Source organism: Myodes glareolus, chromosome 3, assembly GCF_982192425.1.
Source record: "Myodes glareolus chromosome 3, mMyoGla1.1, whole genome shotgun sequence".
In the NCBI taxonomy this organism is placed as follows: Eukaryota; Metazoa; Chordata; class Mammalia; order Rodentia; family Cricetidae; genus Myodes; species Myodes glareolus.
In genome coordinates, this window is record NC_142028.1 from 20,209,109 (window position 1) to 20,231,300 (window position 22,192).

Genomic DNA, 22,192 nt, shown 5'->3' on the forward strand with positions numbered 1-22,192 from the left:
TTACAGTTTCAATATTTGTATCTACTTTATCTTTTATAATAACTAATGAAAATTATAACTATAACTATAAATTCTTCAACACCATCAAAGACTATGGAAGGATATAATATTACCTGAGTAAACAGGAAGTGCATTATAAACAACTTCCAAAACTCTAGAATTGACAGATACATCTCACTGCTTGGACAGTCACCCAAAGTTCTTCTGTACCATTGGGGCATCCTTATTCAGCCTACAGGCCCATAGTATTCAGTAGATTTTTCCATGCATCAGGGAATTTCAAAGACAGCTTCTTGCCCAAATGTCTAGACAACTCCATAAGGAACTTCTTCAATGACCATCTTCCTCTTGAAGTAGTTTGGGGCTTCCAGGAGCAGATGTGTCTCATTGTCATGAAAGTCCTAAGGTATTAAAACATTTTAAATGCCATATTCTGTAGTATTTGAAAGGTATAAAGAATGCCTATCTGAAATATATCTATACATCTGAAATACTTTGCTGTACATCTAGAAAATGTACAGTGAAGTACATATGTAACTAATATGACTACAAACTTGACTATTATAGATGCTTATCTATTAACCTATATTTCTTAATTATACATTACATTTTGAATGAACTATACAATCAGAGCAGAAATATACATATAACGAGATTAACCTTAAATTTGTATCAATAAACCAAGATCTAAACCAATGCAAATTATTCATATCTATATAATACCCCCTTTAAATGTAAATAAACATTTATAGATAATACCTGGGAATATGGGCACAGTTCTGTCCATACTTCTTTCTGCTGACTGGGGTCACTATTAATCAGGTCTTTCATGGTGTATTTTGTGTGTTAGGTTCATCTAAGTTAGCAGTTGGTTGAAGTAATTTTTTGAGAGTATTCATGGTAGCCTTTCAGGGGGTGTAGTATATGAAACCATATTGATATACTATATACGCTGGTTTTATGACTCTTTATGCTCTTTTTTTTCTCTCTTCCAAGTCATGTACATTTATCCAACACTGTGAACCATTTAGAGGTCTTTTATGCCTGAATCTGTTCTATTGTGAATCTATAATTATTGTCTAAGAGCACTTCTTAAAATGCTAAGCACTTCTTAAAAGCTTAAGCTGCATCATTGCTCAGGTAATACATCAGTGCTTGCTTGCCCCACCCAGTCTGCTGCTTGTGCCTCCGAGCCATGGGTACCACCCCACTTCCATGCACACAGCAGATTCAAGATGCCATCAAGCACGCTGGACAGTTTGCTCACAAATCCCATCCAAATATTCTGTCTCCTGGAAGAGCCAGAAGTTGTGCTGGCAACATGGCCCAGAGAGCCAGCATTTTAAAATCATCACCATTTTTTTTTACTTGCTGTTGCTGAATCAGGAAAATCTCTCTTAAAGGAGCAGTGGCAGATCACCAGCAAACTGCAAGAAGCTGTGTTAAACTCTGTATTTTTATATCTAGATTTTCTTTTCAAATTTTCTCAGGTTTTATGTGGATTTAGTTACCCATGTTGGCATGCCAATTTGTAGCAAAGAAGTGAGTCCTTGGTTCTTCCCTCCATTCAGCTAGCTTACACCTGAAATAATCACACAGAAACTGTAATAATTTAATCACTGTCTCTTAGCTCTAGCATCTTATTGGCTAAGTCTTAGATCTTAATTTAATCCATTTCTACTAATCTGTGTATCACCATGTGGCAGAGGCTTATGGGTAAATTTCCCAGTGCCTGTCTCTGGCAGCTCCACAACATTCTTTGATTCCACCCTTCTTCCTCCCTGCATACAGCTTAGTTCCCCCCCAGTTCTGTTCTTCTCTGCCATAGAATCAAAGCAGTTTTTATTAACCAATGAAAGCAACAAGTAGACAGAAGTACCTCCTATATCACCTGTGCCAATGTTAGATTTAAGGAGATTCAAAGAAGCAACAGTCTTATATTGCATAATTCACATTTTGTGAAGTAAATATTACACTTCTGGTCAGTTTTTATCAGAATTATCCCTAAAGACTGGATAGAATTGGTTAACGTGGTTTAAAGCCTAGTTCACAACTGCAATGGAATACCTGGTTCAGAGAAGAGGCTAAAATTTAGGGAACAAGGGAGTAAAGATAGAAGTCAGGAAATCTTCCAAGATTAAAATTCTCAAGAAAAGAGTAAATTGGTCTGTTGGTGTATTACATTTCCAACAGGATAAAATTTGATAAATCTCCCTAATGTCTGTTTCTGCTGGTATCTACAGACATATACTACAAATGGTGTTTTTGTAGTTCCAGTTCAATGAATGGTTAAAGCTGGATTTGGAGGTGGAATATGGTTGTCCCCTCCTCTAAGCCCAAATCTGCTTATTAAAGTGAAACCCAGAATCCCTGTATCATGTTGAAGAAGCACCTAATCAGAGAAAGTAGAAAATATTTAGGAACTGCTTTATTGCCACTAATTTCATAATCATTTGGTTTTATTTTGACTATCATATTTTTGTAAGGTATACGATTTATAAAATTTTGTATATATTTTAAATTTTTGTCATGATATCAATGGTCATACAGAGTACTAACTTCAGAAAAAGTTTTCATCTACCTTCCTATACATGATTTTGGGCTTGAGTCTCTATCAGTTTTCTGCAATGAACCATGAGCCTCTGTAAGAGCAAGTTTTGATTGAAGTCTCCATAAGAAGGATGGAGCAATAACATTGATGATTTATCCAGGACTATTATAGCACCACTAATATGAAAAATACCACCTAAACATCAACTTTTGGACTCCAAACTGCTCAGAACAATTTCAAAGTGACTAGCAAAGATGATTTAGCCTCACAGACTAAAAACAATAGGCTATCCTAATTGGACAAGCAGAACACAAAAGCAAGTGACTGTTAAATATTGTCAAAAAAAGAGGCACAGAACTTCACAATATCCTGTTTCATCAAAAAGCCTGTCAGATATGCTAGGCCTATACATTGAAGATGGATGCCCCAATGGTCCAGGGGAACTTTGAATGACTGTCCAGGCAGCCAGTTGTTTCTATCATTTCTTACATTTTTTTTTGGAATTGCTTCCCTGCACTTCCTGGTTACATATTAATATTATTTCCTTCTTGGGTATCTGAGGAAAAGAAGACTAGATAGTTATATTTATAAATTTCCTGTTTACCAGATGCAGAATGTAAGTTTTGATTGAATGTAAATTAGGTACAAAACTTTGGACTCATAGGACGGATCGTGGAGTGTTTTCCCTGAATTTGTCAAATACAAATAGACTAGACATTGTTGATATATTTATTGTCCAATTTATTATATATAGCTATTTCACATAGTATAATATACAATAATATATAATTGTGTATAGTTTTTCAATATTAGTTATAGACTTTTATTTTTAATTAAGATCAAAAAGGGAAAGTATAGTGATATTTCATTTTTTATTAATAAATAAAACTTGCATGAACATCAGAATAGAAAACAGCCACACTAGTCATTCACACAAACCAGGCAGTGATGGAACATGGATTTAACCCATGTTAGAGGAGCCCGCTTGTTGGATTCTGGCTCTCCAGATTCCCAAAATTATCACACAGAAATGATATTATTTAAAGCACTGCTTGGCCCATTAGATCTAGATTCTTATTTGATACCTCTTGTATCTTAGTTTAATCAATCTCCATTAATCCGTGCAACACCATGAGGTTGTGGCCTGCCAGCAAAGTTTTAATATGTTTGTCTCTGATTGTGGCTACATGGCTTCGTACTGACTCTGTCCTTTTCCCCAGCATTCAGTTTAGTTTTTCCCACCTAGTTCTGTTCCCTTATAGCTCTTCTATAGGCCCAAAGTACTTCCTTTAATAACCAATGATATTTACAGCATACAGAAGAGACTCTCATATCAAATCTCAACACTAGAAAATAATATAATGTGGGATGAGTCAGGAACTCACCCTCTTTCAGTCTAAAGATTTCATAGAGGTGAAACCTCTCTATTGGCTTGAATGCTTTGCTTATCTGATATACATGATGAAACCCATATATCTCGCTGGGTTTTTATTAACCTTGCAACAGTTTAGTTAGGCAGAGAATTTCAGGACAGGTGTGTGTTTTAAATAAACATGAACACTAGTTTGTTTGGAAAAGGAGTGGACAAAGAACTGTACTTCAGGAGATTTTTTTAGGAGACTATCTCTTGACAATGTGTTAAGGACATGTTGGACTTTGAAGTGGAATAAGATTCTGGTGAGATAGATCACCACAGAGAATATACAATGTGGTCTTGAAGGGACAGAGTATTTTTTCTTTTAAAACCTTGAGAGGAACTACATTAGAAAAGATAATGTAACATGGGAGAGTGGGAGAGACTGTTCTCATTTACAGAATTATGGGATTTCTGTAGTAACAGACTAATGCAACCATTTCCAAACATAGAAATGAACATTTCATAGAATGATTGAAAGTTCTACTCCACATGATTTATTCTGGCTGGATTAACATATCACCATTCACTATAAAGGAAGTATTTGGAGTACCATAACTTTATGGAAGAGTGTCTGGGATTATTTTTCCCTTTACCACTGGGACCTGCATTCCTACTGCAGGGGTCATCAATTCTTCCTACAGGGTAGAAAGCAATATGTGTGGCCTGGTATCTGGGAGAAAGAAGCAGTGTAGCTTGATTAATAAAAAACCAGAGACATGTATTGGGATTCAACCAGAAGGTCAGAAAAATAAAACAGTCAGTCACAGGCTCTTATCTCTATATAATCTGAAATGGTGATCATGCCTCCAGGAATCTCAGAATGAGACTGACTGAGAGATGTCTCCTCCCATCTTAGATTCCTCTCAAGTGCTGCAATTAAAAGCATGCACAATTGCTAACTGGTTTCTATGGCAAATCATGTGTGTACTAGGACTAAAGGTGTATGTCACCACTGGCTGGTCTGTTTTCCTGACCAGGGTGACATAATTGCTCTCTGATCTTTAGGCAAATTTATTTATTAAAATATAAATAAAATATCATGACATTTCCCCTTTTTATCTAAAATAAAAATGGAGGGTATAACTAATACAAGGAGTACTATATACAATAAGTACAATGACATTGTATAATATAGTCAGACAATAAATACATCAATATTGAATCTACTCTTTATTCAGTCATATCTATATCCAAGGTATAGATTTTGGGAACTAACAGAGATCATTCAGGTGCTGCTGAGAAATTTTTTAATAGACAATGCAAAAGTTACACTTAGAAAATACCAACTTAAGTAAAAATAATCAAAATTTTACATGTTGTTTCTTTAAGCCATTTGCTGAGGATAAATTATTTACTATCAATTTGCAGGCCCAAAGAGAAGTCATAGTATATAAATATATTTGTTGTACAAGTGTGACTACTTGAGTTCTATTCCTAAAACCCATGGAATAATAGAAAGAAAGTCTTTTGCTAAGATCCACCAAGTCAAGAACAAGGCAGCCTTTCCCCCAAGAAGCATCTGTTCCAAGTAAACACATGTGAACCTGTCTACCTAGCCAACTTCAGAAGTTTGTCCTGATTTCATCATATGACCAATGGTGTGTATCTGCATATGTGCATTCAAGTGTTTTTTGATCATTTCCATCTCTCCCTATCCCCATTACAGCTCATCCTATGTCACCCTGCACCTTCTCAAAATCACAATCTCTTCCCTGTTATTGTTACATACATATGTATGCATATATAACTATTACTCCATTAGTCTGTTTTTTTGTTTGTTTGTGTGTATGTGTGTGTGTGTCTGTCTGTCTGTATGTATGTATGTCTGAATGTCTGTCTGTTTGTCTGTATGCATGTAAGTGCAGATATCTGAGAAGACCAGAATATGCCATTAGTTCACCTGGAGTTGAAGCTACAGGTGCTTCTGAGTCTATCAATATGGATGCTTGGAGGGGAACCTGGGCCTTTTTACAAGAACAGGGCATGCTATTAGGTTAATGTCATCTCTCCATGTCCCCAAATGCACATTTTTATAGTCAATGTTACAAGATCATGACAAATAAAAGTGATTCTAACGTTGAAGCCTTGGTGACAAGCCTATCATTTGAGAGAAATTATTGTTAGGTGCTAAGAGTTAGAATTTCCTCATCATCCCCTCCCCGAATATACCTAGCTTTTCTGTTAAATTTCTAATCCTCATTACCTCAGAGTATCAATTTTTGGACAATGGCAATTGGGATTTTAAGAATCAAAAGAAGGCATTTAGCACATGAATTCTTACAGGGATATGTTGACAAAATGACCTAAGAAACAGATGGGCAGAACAGATTTTATATGGAACCATAACTTTCAGATTTTCTTCTAGAACCAGAGAAATAAATATTTGAAGAAAATATATGTGGTAGCACATTAATCTATGTTAAAACACAATTCTTATTATTTATTCTTTCAATCTGTGTTTGATTGTTGTGGAAGTTTAGAAAATGTGCAAATTGCAGTGGTGTGGGAGAATTGTCTGTATTCTGTCAATCATATTTTAATAAAATGTTGATTGACCAGGCAGGCAGTATAGGCGGGAAAACCAGACAGGAAGTAGAGGTGGAGCAAAGAGACTAGGAGTATTCTGGAAAGCAGGATGCTCCCTCCACAGTTCTGCCCAGACCACTAGAGAGGAAAGATGTAAGCTGTCCCACTGGAAAAGGTACTGAGCCATGTGCTAACGTAGATAAGGATAATGGGGTAACATAAGTTATAAGAGCTAATAAGTAGCCTGACCTAATGGCCAATCAGTTTATAACCTTATGGAGTCTTGTGTGTGATTTTCCTTGGGAGTTGCTGGTTGTGGGGTACCAGGCGGGCAAAAACCCCAACAAGCCGGCCCGTCATGTTACATTGTAGTGGCAAGTAGAAGGTAGAAGTTGTGCTTTCTATGGAGACTATTAAGTCCAAGATAAACATTCCAGACATGGATTACTTAAGGGCTCTAACAGCCTCCAGGTCATTTAGAGCCTGTGGCATGCTGCCCATCATTTAAACTCACCTTTTCTAAATGTCTTCTTGGTAATCTGTTCCATAAATTGTTTAGATTATGCCTCGTGGGTTCAAAGATGACATTTTAGGGGAAATTAACAGAATGTTCTGTTTCACAGATTGCCAACACTGAAGAGGATCAAGGAAAGGGCAAATGTTTGTATCATTTCATAGAGTCTGATGTCTTTTTCTAAGATCCACCAAGCCAAGAAGAACACCTTCTCCCAAGAAGTACCCACTCCACAGTACACACATGTGGACAATTCTACCTAGGTATCCCTATGATCCTTGTCTCTGACATAATTTTCCTTACTGAAAGTATTAAACTGTCCTTTGTATCAGGATCACCTCCAATGAATTCATGAGCTTAACAAAGGCATATTCTAGGCAGACTTTTCTTCCTGTCCATCAGTTTCCAAATAACGGACACATAGACTCATTATTTTTAAAAAATGTTTGGCAATAATTGAGGCTTGTTGCTAGCTAATTCTTACATTTTCAGTAAACTCATATTATTACCTCAGCTTTGCCATAGGATTTGGTACTTTTTCTCATATGACATGTTCATCTTGCTTCTTTCTGTGTTAATGACGTCTCTGATTCTGTCCTTCTTCCTCCCATTATTCTCGGTTTGGCTGTACTATCTATACTTCCTGTCTGGCTCCTGGAGAGTTAGTTCCTTACTAGTCAATGAAAGAAATTCATATTCATAGTATACAGAAGGATTATACCATAGCATAATCCCCTCTATGGCCAATTAAAATGGTAGGTTTTAAACTTATCATTGTAAGGCTGTGTGTGTGTATGTTTGTGCGTGTGTGTGTGTATAACAGTTACTAAGTAGTAAATACAGTTACAATACTCAGGCCATTTATGTTTGGCAAATTTACAGAAAATATTCTTTTATTTAATTTTCTTTATGACTTTAAACTTTTTTGTTTATCTGTCAATTTTATTTTTAAGAACAACCTTTTTATTTACATACCAATTCCTGTTCCCTCTGCTTCCACGTCTTGTCCTTCACACATCTCCCTCATACCCAACTCCACATTCATTCTTCAGAGACTGTGAGGCCTCTCATGAGTTGTCAACCAACTATGTCATATCAATTGAGAAAGTACCAAGGTCTTCCTCCCTGTATGTAGAGACTCTAAATTTTATACCCAATTAACTATTTTTCATAACAACTGGAATTTCAATTTGGGACCCAAATTCCCACATAAGACCTGAGAAGCTTAAAGAACGATTCTAAAAACTGAAAAATGGAGTCAAAATTTGCTTCCCAGTGTCTTATCTCAGTAGGCTCTATTTGCTAAAGGAGAGACATGGCTCCTTTGAGAGGTAGATTCCTGACACAATGCTAATGGCAAAAAACCATATGACTCTATTAAGAGGACATGCTATAAAACACTTAGATGGGGTTTATGAGCAATAGGTGGCACATTACTTGATGGCAGCATGGACCCAAAAACTGCCCTTACTTGGGTCAGTGAAAATGACTTTTATGCCAATACATCCATCATAAAACTTAGCTCTTAGTGAAACAAGCAGGGCAGAGCCAGATTCCAAATCAGAGGGTTTGATCCTAACCAAGTAATTTACCAGTTTAAGTGCTCGTACAGTCAGAGAAAAGATTATTGATATTCAAGAGTGAGAGATTAAAGTGGAGAAAAGCTCTAAAGAGATTGCAATGTCCTTAAAACTTGGGAAAAAGAGAATATGTAGACAATCTGAAGAAAGAAATATATTGTTTTAAAGTATTAAAGTCCCTAAGAAGGGGATAAAATAATACAAAAAAGTCACATAAGATTTGAAGCAAACAGAGTGTCTGGATCTTATATGTGACTGTATTGTTTTTAATTTTGTTGGCTGTTAATAGATTTAGGATTAAAGCTGTTGAACTAAATCAACATATATATTTTTAAAATGTCTCAATCTTAAAATGGGAGTCAAATGGTATGTTACTCAGAGCAAGAGGTTATGCTTTATACATAAATAAGAAGCTCTAGATTTATTCAAGATGGTATGATCAGATTAGAATGATCTTGCAAATTCTGACAAGAGAAATAAAGAAATAATCCTAAAGACCTACAAAACATGTAACATATATTTTCCCACTCAAACACAAAGAAAAAATCTTTAGCTAACTTATACAACCAGATATTTCATATATTTAATGTATGTTACATTTAAAATTTTATACATTTTTAGGACAAGAGGAACAAACACTAAGGAAAATAAACAAACCAGGTAATCCAACATCCAAAACTGCTGCAAAGTTACAAGCTTGGAGATGACCCAGCCAAGATTTAACCATTATCCTGAATTGGCATGGTAACAAGTATACCAGTAAACCAAAACAATGAGGAATAATTTAAAGAACTTTCTCTGTAGCTAACTCCCCTTCTGTTACACATTTGTGAATTAATACCCACAGTTAAGAACTGTCTTACCCTAGCTATGTGTAAAAGCAGTTTTCCACTGCCAGTTCCCTGTTCCTCTCTTCTAGGTAAACAGAAAGGCCTGCCTTGCTACAACTATGTTTATCATCATTTATTTGGTCAATCCTTATGGTCCAGGGAAGAGCATTCCATTTAAGACACTGACAAATATCCAAGGACATAGATACTATTATTAACCCAAGCTCATGCTCTGGATTTACTCACCAACCAGAACAGCTGATAACTGATACCCCAGAATTAATAATTTAGATACACGGATTGTTGGATCCCAGGCTTTTCCCCTGCTCCCTGAGGTACACAATGCAAGATGCAAGAACTATTTTTGCCTACCAGCCAAGCTTCCTGCTATTTCCTGTGCCTGTTCTACTAGCCTGGTTGATTTAGCCCCAGCCTCATTTTATCTTTGATATGGTAATTTCCCACCTGCAAAGAAGGGTTCCCATGGCACCTAAACCTATCCTAACTGTCCCTCACTGTGCTCTTGCTAGCATCCCCTGCCTGTGGAGGAATTCCTCAGGGGCACCAAGCTGGTCGTGCTGTTTTCTCACACCTGACTGGGAGTTTGCTCTTCTTGGGAAAAGAGTATTTAACCTGGCAGAAACTAAATAAATTTGGCATTTACCTTTTGGCAAATGACTCAGATCTGTGTGTGTGTGTGTGTGTGTGTGTGTGTGTGTGTGTGTGTGTGTGTGTCTGTTTAACCCCTAGATCCTTGCCCCAAGCTCGTGGCAAGGTACGGAAGGTGCGCAATCCATTCCGGGAGGAGGGAAGCGCAGATTCGGGTGGAACCCACATCTGGAGGCACCGCTGTGATCCGAGAAGAAGCACCCACGTTCTACTCATCTGCGGTACCCATCTACGAGTTTTTGGGAAGGTAAGAATCCGTAGGGGTCACCCTCAGTAGGCTGGCCAGCTAAGTGAGTAGCGAAGGGTGGATTGGCCGGGATTGGCAATGGGTGCAGATATGTCTGTTCCAGCATTAAAAGGCCAATTAACAAATCAGGTGCTGGGCCTGATGGAAAGGTTGGGCACCAGTATTAGAATTGAGACAGCACAAGAGGTCGTTAAGACGGTTTCAGAGTTCAGTCCTTGGTTCTTAATTTCTGGAGGGTTTAATTTCACGGACTGGGAACAGGTGAAGGCTGAACTTCATATTGCACAGAAAGAACGAGGACCTAGAGCCTTCCCTCTAGCAGTTTCTTTGCTATGGCGTTCTATCAGAGATGCTCTCCTCAGTGATGCTGTGATAGTGAAAGAGCCGTTAGAGGTTTTGAACAAAGCCCTTGAGGAGATTCAGAAAGTAAAATCTATGAGCTCTATCAGGAGTTTTGAGGAGTAAGAAGTCAGGAGCATTGAGGATGTAGAAGAGGAAGAGGAAATTTTAGAAGGCAAAATTACACTTCTGAATAAACAGCTAGAAAAAGAGGAAGGCGGGGTAGCAAACAGAGATCTCTCGATGAGATCTCCACCACAAAAAAATTCTTTGCCACCCCTAACCGTTGTGCTACTGCTTTCGCCCCTATAGATCTAGAGGCAGAAACCTGAGAGATGTAAGACAGACCTAATATTCTACGTAGGGAGAGGCCAGTTTATCCTGCTGATGAAACTGTCGATCAGCAAGTGCAAAGGACCAGGCAGCTTAACTCTCTGGCCTTTAAGGATATCAAATGGCTAAAAGAGGCTGTCGTGGTCTACGGCGCACACACCACTTTCTCTGTGGCATTGATGGAGTCCTTCGCAAAGCTTAACCTTACACCCAGTGATTGGATGTGGCTTTGCAGGGTTTGTCTCTCGGAGGGAGATTATTTGTTGTGGAGAGGTGATATGCAAAAATTCAGCAAAGAGACCGCATGGAACAATGCCATCCCTGGTTTTCCCCAGCATAACCTTGACATGCTTACTGGTAAAGGTCAGTATGCTGGCTTTACAGCACAGACTGCCTATGATCCTGCAGTTTCTGCTCAAATTGCAGCCGTGGCCACCAAGGCCTGAAAAATATTGCCTAACAAAGGAGCGAGTGAACAGCTTTCTAAAACCCTGCAGGGAGCTTCAGAGCCGTACTCTGAGTTTATCGACCATCTCTTGCAGGTGGGCAATCTTGTTCTTGGGGATGTGAGCTCAGCCATGGTGGTCATAAAACAATTAACATATGAAAATGCTAACAGGTTTTGCCAAAAAGTTTTGCACCCACATAGGAATAGGGACTTAGATGATTTTATCCTTCTATGCAGGGAAGTAGAAAGCCTCCCTGTGGTGGGTCAGGCAACTGCTTCTGCCCCTAAAAAGGTTCCAGACAAAGCTAGTACTAATCTTGGGGCAGGGGAGTTTTGTCTGTTTTTCTGCAGAATGCAGACCATCCCATTTGACTACTGGAGCACCTGGTCCATGCCATAGATTCTCCTGTCCAGAGGCCTAAAGACGAGACAAAACCAAGAGATCCAGACATAGTCGACCCGCCAGACTAAAGAGCTGCTGGATTCCTAAAGCTGACAGCGGTGGCCCATAGCCACGGGCCCTTTGCTGTTCCGACTCCCTCCCCATGATCTGTCAGTCATTGTTGCAGACGCCAGAAGTGGCTTGCTACCAGTGTTTCCTTTTTTTTTCCTTATCCTGTCAGCTGGGCACTGCTGGGCACTGTGGGTACCTTCTCAGGGCAGACTGTAAATGCCGTGGTCATTCAAGTTGAGCTAAATTTACAATTAAAAACTGCAGTTAATCTTTATGGATTGGTTGTGGTGTTTTTACCTCTGCTGGTCACAGAAAAGACTTTTTGCTGTTTTTCATGGACCCTGGAGTACAAAACTTACTAATTGGCTGTCACTTATTCTAGTTAGCTATTCCAGGGGCTCTTTTCGCTAATGCTAAAGTTCTTACTTAAAAGGCTCCTTTTTGAACAGACTTTTTAAGGACTTTGCAGGCACAGTCTCCTTTAGGAATGCTTGTGTGCGCTGGCGCGTCATCTTCATGATTTCATGATGCCAGAGCCAAAGGCAAACTCAGGTCAATGTTGCCACGTGGCAAGTCCTTTTAGCATTCACCTTGGAGTATCTTTCAGCGCAAATCTGGCTGAACTTGGTGATGAGTGACTTGTGAGTCAGAGATGGGTTAGGTTTTATGGGGGGCAGCCCCAACCTATGACAGGAAATGTGTTTTGACCTGGGCACTTTCCCATGACAGGTAAGAGGTCTTTGCTTGACGTCCATTACTACCTAAGACAGGCCTAGTCGCTTAAATTTATATAATAGGGGGGCCTGTTGGATCCCAGGCTTTACCCCTGCTCCCTCAGGTACAAAACGCAAGATGCAAGAACTGTTTTTGCCTACCAGCCAAGCTTCCTGCTAACTCCTGTGTCCATTCTACTAGCCCAGTTGATTTAGCCCTGAGCCTCTTTTTATCTTTGATATGGTAATTTCCCACCTGCAAAGAAGGGTTCCCACGTGGCCTAAACCTACCCTAACTGTCTCTCACCATCCTAACTGTCTCTCACCACGCTCTTGCTAGTACCCCCTGCCTGCGGAGGAATTCCTCTCGGGCACCAGGCTGGTCATGCTGTTTTCTCACACCTGGCTGGGAGGGAGTTTGCTCTTCTGGGGAGAAGAGTATTTAACCTGGTGGAAACTAAATAAATTTGGCATTTAACTTCTGGCAAATGACCCAGATCTCTGTGTATGTGTGTGTGTCCGTTTAACCCCTAGACCTTTGCCCCAAGCTCATGGCAAGGTATGGAAGGTGCACAATCCGTTCCAGGAGGAGGGAAGCACAGATTCGGGTGGAATCCACAACGGGTTCCTTGTTTGTTTCTACGACCTAATGAAAAACCCAAGACCTAGGTCTATAAAGACTGCAGCATCTGGTGTATGTGTTATTTGGTGAAGATCCATACCTTTTCCCTAACTGTTTATGTAAGGATGCTTAGTTACCTGATTCTATGCATGCTGGGAGAGGAAAAAAGTGGTGTACTGAATATAAACTTTTTAGCTCTTTTAATCCTTAAAAATATAGAATAGTAGACTAATTTTCCCCCTCTAAAATTTATTCCTTGATGCTTTCTTTATTTTCTTAACAAACTTTCTCTATTATGGGGTTCACCCTCTCTCTCTCTCTCTCTCTCTCTCTCTCTCTCTCTCTCTCTCTCTGTGTGTGTGTGTGTGTGTATGAAAACCGTTATCTGATTTATTGTAGGGCATTAGAATTCCAGCCCTGGAACCTACTAGGGCTTGAGAATTGCTGTTTTTAAGGATATATAAGACTGGGAACACTTGCAATGGGGAAAACTGATAGAAATAAGAATAAAAAGTAAGAACAATAATAAAGAAACATAGATAGATGAAACCTTTTCTGAATAGACTTCTTAATCCTGTGATTTTTTGATCCACCCCCTTTAGCTTATAGTAACATGTTTAATTGAACCCTGAGAGGAAGTATTAAAAGCTGGAACTTTAAGGCTCCCATTAAAATATCCTCAACACTTGTTCACAGAGGACTAGCATGCAAACTCACACTTTTATAGCATGGAACCAGTGATACACACTAGATACATGCACTGTCTTAAGAAGCAAAATCACATGGAACTCTATGAGTTAAATTCATCCCAATACTCTTTAAATTTCCTCCATACATAGACACACACACACACACACAGACACACACACACACACACACACATATCACACACCTCTCACTCTAAACTTAACAATTACATAAGTGCTGTGCAAATTCAATTATGAAAATCAATAGATCATGAATGAATAAGACATAGAAGTATGTTTGCGACTTGATGAATTTAAATTTTCCATGTCAGTAACCAAACAGGAAGAGCTGTGTAATATGGAAAAGCCAATCCTCAACTGCTTCAACCACTACAAGTTCTTATGAGCCTGTTGCATATTGTGTATTTCTTGGCCCACCTTACAAACTAATGACTGACAGTGTTCCTGCTCAGCTGCTCCACATATTGTTTGTATTATTTCTGCTGAGTTTTTAGGTGATATTTTTCTACCCTGAAACACTAATCCCTTTCACAAGTTGCTAACACTGAAAAAGGTCAAGAAAAGGTCTCAAGTTGTGTGGTATTTGACAAAATCAACTTTATTCCAGGACCCACCTAGAAAAGGACAATGCTGAGTTCTGCAAGAACAGCTAATGCCTCAGCTGCCCACACATGAACATGTATACCTAACTTTCTTCCCTCCTCCTCCTCTGACCAGAAAAAAGTTCACCAAGGGAAGCACTGGTTAAGAACCCTCATCTCCAAATCCTGCCCATCTTGTATCTGCAGACACTAGAAAACTATCCTGTCAATATACATTGGACCTTATTCACAACAGTCAACTGTTTCCTGTCTTTAACATTAAACTCCATGAGCTCTGTGAGAGTGTCTCAAGTTTTATGGAACCTGATAAATTTAGCAAATGCAAATAAACTACCTATTCAGAATACATCTATTATCACCTTACAGAGTAAAAAAACTGTAAACTGCTTTCATTACAGATTATTACATCATCTATAGCAATTATTTATTGACTTGATTTGTGAGATTATAACCATATTTTTCAAAATAGAGCATCAAGAAAATGGATATGCATATCACAGGAAAGTTTCATGTGAATGAAGTATCATCTAAATTAACATGCATGTGGCCCTTTGTGTTTTACATCATCCACATACTATTCAAATTTCTACCAAACCCATAAAAACTATCCAATTATGAAAGACTGATATTGTTTCAGACATGAATGACAGCTCATCATATTTGCACTTTTGTACCTCTCACAACAGATAAAAATAGGATCATAGAGTAAAACAAAATAGTATCCTTAGAAAACCCATTTAAATACAATATTTGTTAAGCATTTTGTTCTTTCTTTGGTTTTTTTAGATGAAGTTTTCTCGTGTACCAGGATTAAATATCCTAGAACTCATTCGAAAACACGGCTGCTCAAGAACTCACAGAGATTCAATTGCCTCAGAACAAAAGTGCTGTGATTAATATGTGTTACACCATAAATAAATAAATAAGGTGAAACTATGCTCATGAGGACTAGTGAAGCTATCTTTGTGATTGCCTGGTCCTACAGTTACTTGGAATCTCAACTGCTACTTTTCTTTCTATAACACAGAGGAACATGAAGAACAGCATGTGCAGTCTTCTAGGTCTACAATAACATAGCTTCTCTACTTTGAACCAGATCTGGGGAATTCTAAACAGCCTTTCTATGCCCAAACAGGCTGTCACTCTTGTTTGTCTCTTATTATACATCCCTGTTTGGTGTCCTAACTCTCTGTAGAACTGAAAAGAACCAGTCAGCTCTGTATTATATACATACTAACACATGGGTGTAATTCGATGAATGGAGGTTGAATTGAAAAGTAGACAATATCTATCTTTATCCTAAATTACAGGAAGAATTGGGACAAAAATATTATTGAGTGGATAGAAGCAAATTCCCTCTCAATTACAACTAACAATATCAGGGTCACGGTTATATCATCTGGAGCTTAAACAATCACAGAACTTTATTTCTAATATCTGGTTGTTGCCTGAGTTACATCAAAATTATTGTCCAACTTTCATATTTTATTATTAAGAACTGAAACATTGACAACCTACTCCGCATGCATCCTGTTATGCTTATGTCCCAAACAAAAGTCAGGGATGCAATGTATCCTGCTGTGTCAAGTCAGGTCAACAGTAAGGACCTGAAAAGTGCCTTTGTTCTACCTTCCTTATAAAGACTCTGGCCTTACTTCTCACACCACAGACTTTGAAGCAACTCCATAGTCTGCTCCAAGATGCTGGTGGTCCTGCTTACAGCAGCCTTGTTGGCCTTGAGCTCAGTTCAGAGAGTAAATGCAGGTATGAAGTAGGGTAGACATTGGTTCTGTGAAATGGGAGTTGGGCAACACACTGAAATACAGGACTGGGAGAAATATAAAAAGATAAATTAAAAAACTGAAGCAAAGGGTTAGCAAAACATATTGGAATCTTTATATTTTCATTTTGCACTGGATCTTAAACATTTCTTATAGTAAAATTTAAGAAACTATTTTATAACAAATAACATGAATGCATTTGTTAAAAGACCTTTTGGTGGGGCATGATGCATGGGATCATGATACAGTTTAAAGAAAGGAACTCAGTTCTCAAGGAGTTACGAGAAGCCAATACTAAATAATGGTAACCTTGCTGTACAGAGGAAAGTAAAAACTGGAAAACTGAAAGAAGTAAAGGTATGTCACAGATGCTTTTGAGACAATGAATAAAGTAATAAATTTGAAACTGTATACTATCAGGTAGAAATATTAGTAAATAATTTCTTAAATTAATTTTGAGCAATGTGTGCATGCAGAATTGTCTGTGTATATATGATTCCAGGAACTGAATACAAGTCGTCAGACAAGAACTTTTATCCACCGAGATATCTTTGTGAGACTCATTCCCTATATTAATGACCCACATGAAATATTCATTGTTCTTCACAAAGTATTTATAGCAATGTTTATTTTTACTTCAGTGTGAAATACCTGCAGATATGTATCATATAACAAAAGAAGGTCATGAAGAAAAACATAAATAATATAAACCCGTCAGAATGAAATTCTCATATTAAAATGAAGACTAACAGTAAGGGTTGTCAGAGGTACTAAGAAACAAAATAGTCGTTGTTTCTGATCAAAGAAACCATTTTGAAAGCAGTATCATCAGTATTGTCCAAGAATAAAATACTTCTTAGTGGATATGAAGATGTTATTGAAAGTCATTTGTATTTCAGCTAAAAAATTTTGTAAGTAACTTTTAACTTCTCTTGTGCTTATTTTCTAGCGATCATCAATGAAGACTCTTCTTCTCAACTCTTGGGTAGGGTCAGATTCATCCTATATTAACTAATTAAGCATGATTTATTTTCGTAATTATTCAGTTCTATAAAATCTCATAATGTTTTTATTTTGTGAAGTTAACATGTGACAGCTTACCCTGAGATATATAGGAAAGCTCCCCTGCATTGTCTCTAGGGCCTAGAAGAGGGCAATACACTGGAAGAGTAGAAAGGCAGGCTTTTATACCAAGAACATTTGGTTGATGAGCATATTGAGTGTCCTCATTTAAAATCTTACATGACTGTATGGGTTGATCAAAGAATCCTTTCCCCATTGATTCCTTTCAGAATTATAAGATTCCACACTAGATAGATATGTAATTTTACAGATCTCAGACTCTCTCATCTTTTTAAAATTTATTTTTCTCACTCAGCTCTGTATCCACAAAAGCATTGCAGGAAAACTGAATGGAACATGTTTTAGTCTCTTTTTTATTCTTATTTTTGCTCTCTACTTGGTTATAGAACCCAAAGCACCATGGTACATTTAAGAATAGAGCATTGCTGTCACATTAAGCAATGTTGCCTAATTCTAACTAATATCATCAAAAATAATCCTTTCAGTTTCGTCACTTCTGTCTGAGAATTGTAACAAAATAAAATCACCTCTAATGAACAAATTTAAGAAGAAATATTTGTCTGAATAGTTGAGCCATAAGAAAGTTCTTATGATAAATATTTAAAAATTACATTTCAAAAAGAATCAGGCTCATAAATTTAGGAAGGATATTCTGACAGAAAGTGAAAAGTAAGTTTCTTCAACATGGATCTATGTCCCTGCAGAGGAAGATCAAAAAAGCCAGGACAATGGTCAACAGCAACTGAGTGATGACGAAGGTGATGAAGAACCTGAAGAACCTGGAGATGATGGGGATGGCGATGAAGGAGAAAACCCACCAGAGAAACCACCACATCATCCTCGCCCTCCTAAACCTGGAAAGCCACATGGTCCTCCCCCACCTAAACCTGAAAAACCAGAAGGCCCACCTGAGGAGGGAGATGAGGAGAAACGTTCAGGTGAGGGTGCCGATGGAGAAGAAAATCCACCAGAGAAACCACCACATCATCCTCGTCCTCCTAAACCTGGAAAACCACATGGCCCTCCCCCCCCTAAACCTGAAAAACCAGAAGGTCCACCTGAGGAGGGCGATGGCGGTGATGATGATGGCGCCGGCAGTGATGTGGACGGTGATGAAGCGGCAAGTAATCTCTTAAAATTTTCTGCATAAATAAAAGGTTCATCAGCACGACAAAAGTAATCAGACACTTTTTCATTCTAACAATGATGTGGGATTCCCTCTGCTTGCTGTGAATACCATTTGTTAATAGGAATCTTCTTTGGGCCTATAGATAGGGCAGAATAGAGCTAGGCAGGAAAACTAAACTGAATGCTGGGAGAAAGAAGGCAGAGTCAGTGAGAAGCCATGGAGTTGCCAGGGAAGAAAGGCACGAGCCAGCAGCTGGAATCTTGCTGGTAGGTCACGGCCTTGTGGTGATGAACAATTTAATATAGATGGGTTAGTTTATGATTGGTCAAGCAGTGATTTAAATAATATGGTTTCTGTATGCTTATTTTTTGGCTGAACACTAGGGAACAAATGAATAGCCTCCTGGTAACAGTAGAGTCCCAAACCCTAGAGATCATCAACGTCTCCCAAACCCTAGAGATCATCAACGTCTTCCAAAAGGCGAAGATACTTTATACATCAAAAACATGAAAGTCCTCTATATCTTGATTTTTGTGACAAAAATCATTTAAAGTCAAATGCCCATCAAATGTCTGAATGCTAACAAAGTTAGATATCCAAAAAACTATCAGATATCTCAGAAAATGTTTGAATTGCAGGCTAGATCTTTCTTTTCCCTTACCTTACTTATCTGTTTATTTGTTGCAGGAGGAGTAGAAAACAGTTACCTTTAATGTCATTTCAAAGAAGCAATGATGTTTTAAGAGAACCTTCAACACTCCAATAAAATATTTAGCATGCAATTATTCTTTGTTGTTTTCTTAGTCTGAGCATGGATGAGTGAAAACTGGGGACTGTGGCCAAACCTAAGGCAATTATAGACCTCTTCAATCAGTTTCATTAGAAAAGGTCCTACTTTCTCCATTTACGAATAAGTCCACTATCATTTGAGGGACCTTTTTTTTTCTTCTTACCAGGATTTTGCTCACAACTTTGCTGTATTCCCCAGTTATTTCTGATTTTAGCGTGAGACTTAACATAGATATGTATTTTAATAGTAAAATATATAAAGAGATAAGACTACCTAAACATGCTCTTAATATATTGTGCAAGTTGTTTAACCAGAACCCTATAGAATAGTTGCCTAGGAGAACCTGCAAAAGGGATCTTTGTTACTTTTCTCACATGTAACACTCTCTGTTCACAATTTACCTGTTAGGAAGTTACTGTTTGTGTAGCTGGTGTTCTTTTGGACATTTAAATGTCAACCAGCTCACATTCCTCAACTTATACAGTCCTACATATGCAATGGTTTCTGGAGGCCAGATGTTCATTGTTTTCATCTCCCTTGAAATTTTATAAATATGTACCTGGTCCTAATCTGCATATGAAATTTTAAATTATTTTATGTATACCTTAGAGCAATCTTTCCATCTTAATATTTTATGATTTGTAAATGTTCATTCATTGATTTTTAAATTTTGTTGAATTAAAACTTGAAAGATAAATACAAAATGTTTAGATATTCAGCCAGTTGAGGAACTCTTAAACCAAGCAAATAGTTGAGCCTTAATTTCTAGATTCTTAATTGAGTGCTCTATTCATTTTTTTTGTATTTTACCTAGATTATATTCTTCTTTTCCTCCTTTCACACAATTCTTTATGAAAACTAGAGTGATGTTCATGAAAGTAGCACAGTGGGAGATTCATAGAAATGACAGTTTGGTGTCATTCTGAAGTTTTGACACTTAAACTTCTGTTGGCATAATTCTTTGGATGGCGGTGGATCCAATATGGCAATGAGCAGTATAGACGAAATGCCAAGATAGGGTAAGATTTATATGCATATTCATAGACACAGGCTAACCACATTCATCTACAATATAGACAAATCAGCATGTCATGATGAAACCGTGAATTTTCATGACTGTCAGTATTCTAAATCATTCATCAAACATCCTTCTGTTCCAGAGGAGTCATCTGGTTACTCATTAGCAGGCTTTTTATGTCTAAACCAACATTACCAGCAATCCTAATAGTTATAATGTCTCCTTTTGTAAGAAGAAAAGATAATCTATTTGCAGATATTCCAAGGAACTGTGGAATCTATGAAACGAAGCTGAAAGCCATAGTTTGGAGTTGGATGCATGAGAGAGTTAAAAAGAAGCCATAAAAACTCCAATAATATATAACAATTTGTGAATAAAAATATCATAATTTATTCAAGAGGCAAAATATTTTATTAGGCAAATAATTTTCAGGCAAATTCTTACAATTAAATGATTCTGAGAAAAGCTAAAAAGCCTCAATACATGGAAGAAAATACATTTCTTATATTCTTTGTCTTTAATATCTTATCATGTCTACCTTCATATCTATATCAATATGTTGATTTTTATCTGTCCTACTATGAAGCCAACTGGAATATTGCTTGAAGACAGTTGCTCCATAATTTAACAAATACCTCATCCTTGGCAAAATGTATCTTAAAAATATAACTTCAAAGGTGTTGAAGAGTACTTCAACTCTGTAGTAGAGTACTTATTGACATGATTGAGCCCTAGACACATACTTCAGCACATAAATAAATACTTAATTTAACCTGACATGTTACTTAAACGTCAATGAAACTATGTATGTTTTCAGATTATAGTCCAGCTCAAGTCAGCATCCACTGTTCTCCGAAGTCCATTTAAGAGTAAAAATCTGTCAGAATGTTCTTGTCAGTTTCTTGATATGTGATCAAGTTCATGCCAGAAAGCAATTTTAGGGGTGTATATTGTATCACGTGGCCCTTTCATAATGCACAGTATAATTCAATAAGGTCAGCATTCATTAGGTCTAACATTTAACAAGAATTATTTATTTCATTTTGTGTAAATGAGTTTCTCCTGCATGAATGACTGTACCACATGCATTTAGTGCCCATGGAGGAGAGGAGAATATCTGGAACTAGAAATATAAATAGTTGTTAGTTACTATATGGATGCTCAGACACAAACTCAGGTCCTCTAAAAGAGAAACAAGTAGTCTTAACTGCTGATCCATTTCTGCAGCCCCAATAAAATATTAACATATCAGCTCTGCTAAGTAGAAGATTTTATGCTCATACAAATACATATAGAAATTGTGTCATAATTAGGTCATCTTGCTCAGTTTCTAAGACCCCATGATGCATTGTTGTCTTCAAATAACTTCAAGGTGTTGATGAAAGACATGCTTATCCTATCTACCGATTAAACTATATTTTTTTAAAATTTTAGGAAAGTATATTATGCACCTAGGTTTTTAAGGCCATGTTCCTGAAGAGAATATCATCTGTCATCCCAAAACTTCATATAGAGAAACTGAAGTAGTCCCTGGCATGCAAGAATAGTAGCTGAATCTAGTAATGATATTCTAAAGCTGTGTTTGTATAATACACTTTGCATTTTCATAAACACACATTTGAATGCCAAAGCTGTCAAAAGAGTTATTAGGAAAATGTGTAGATCAACTTCTTAGACATGAAGCTCATTCAAAATAAACAATTATTGTATTCCTTTTTCTTAAAGGATTAGTTTCCATGAATACATAATTTCTCTTTGATTAAGAGAATGATAAGTGATTTGTTTACCATTTATTATAAAACAAAATCCATGAAGAAATGTTAAAGAACAAAGGAGGAC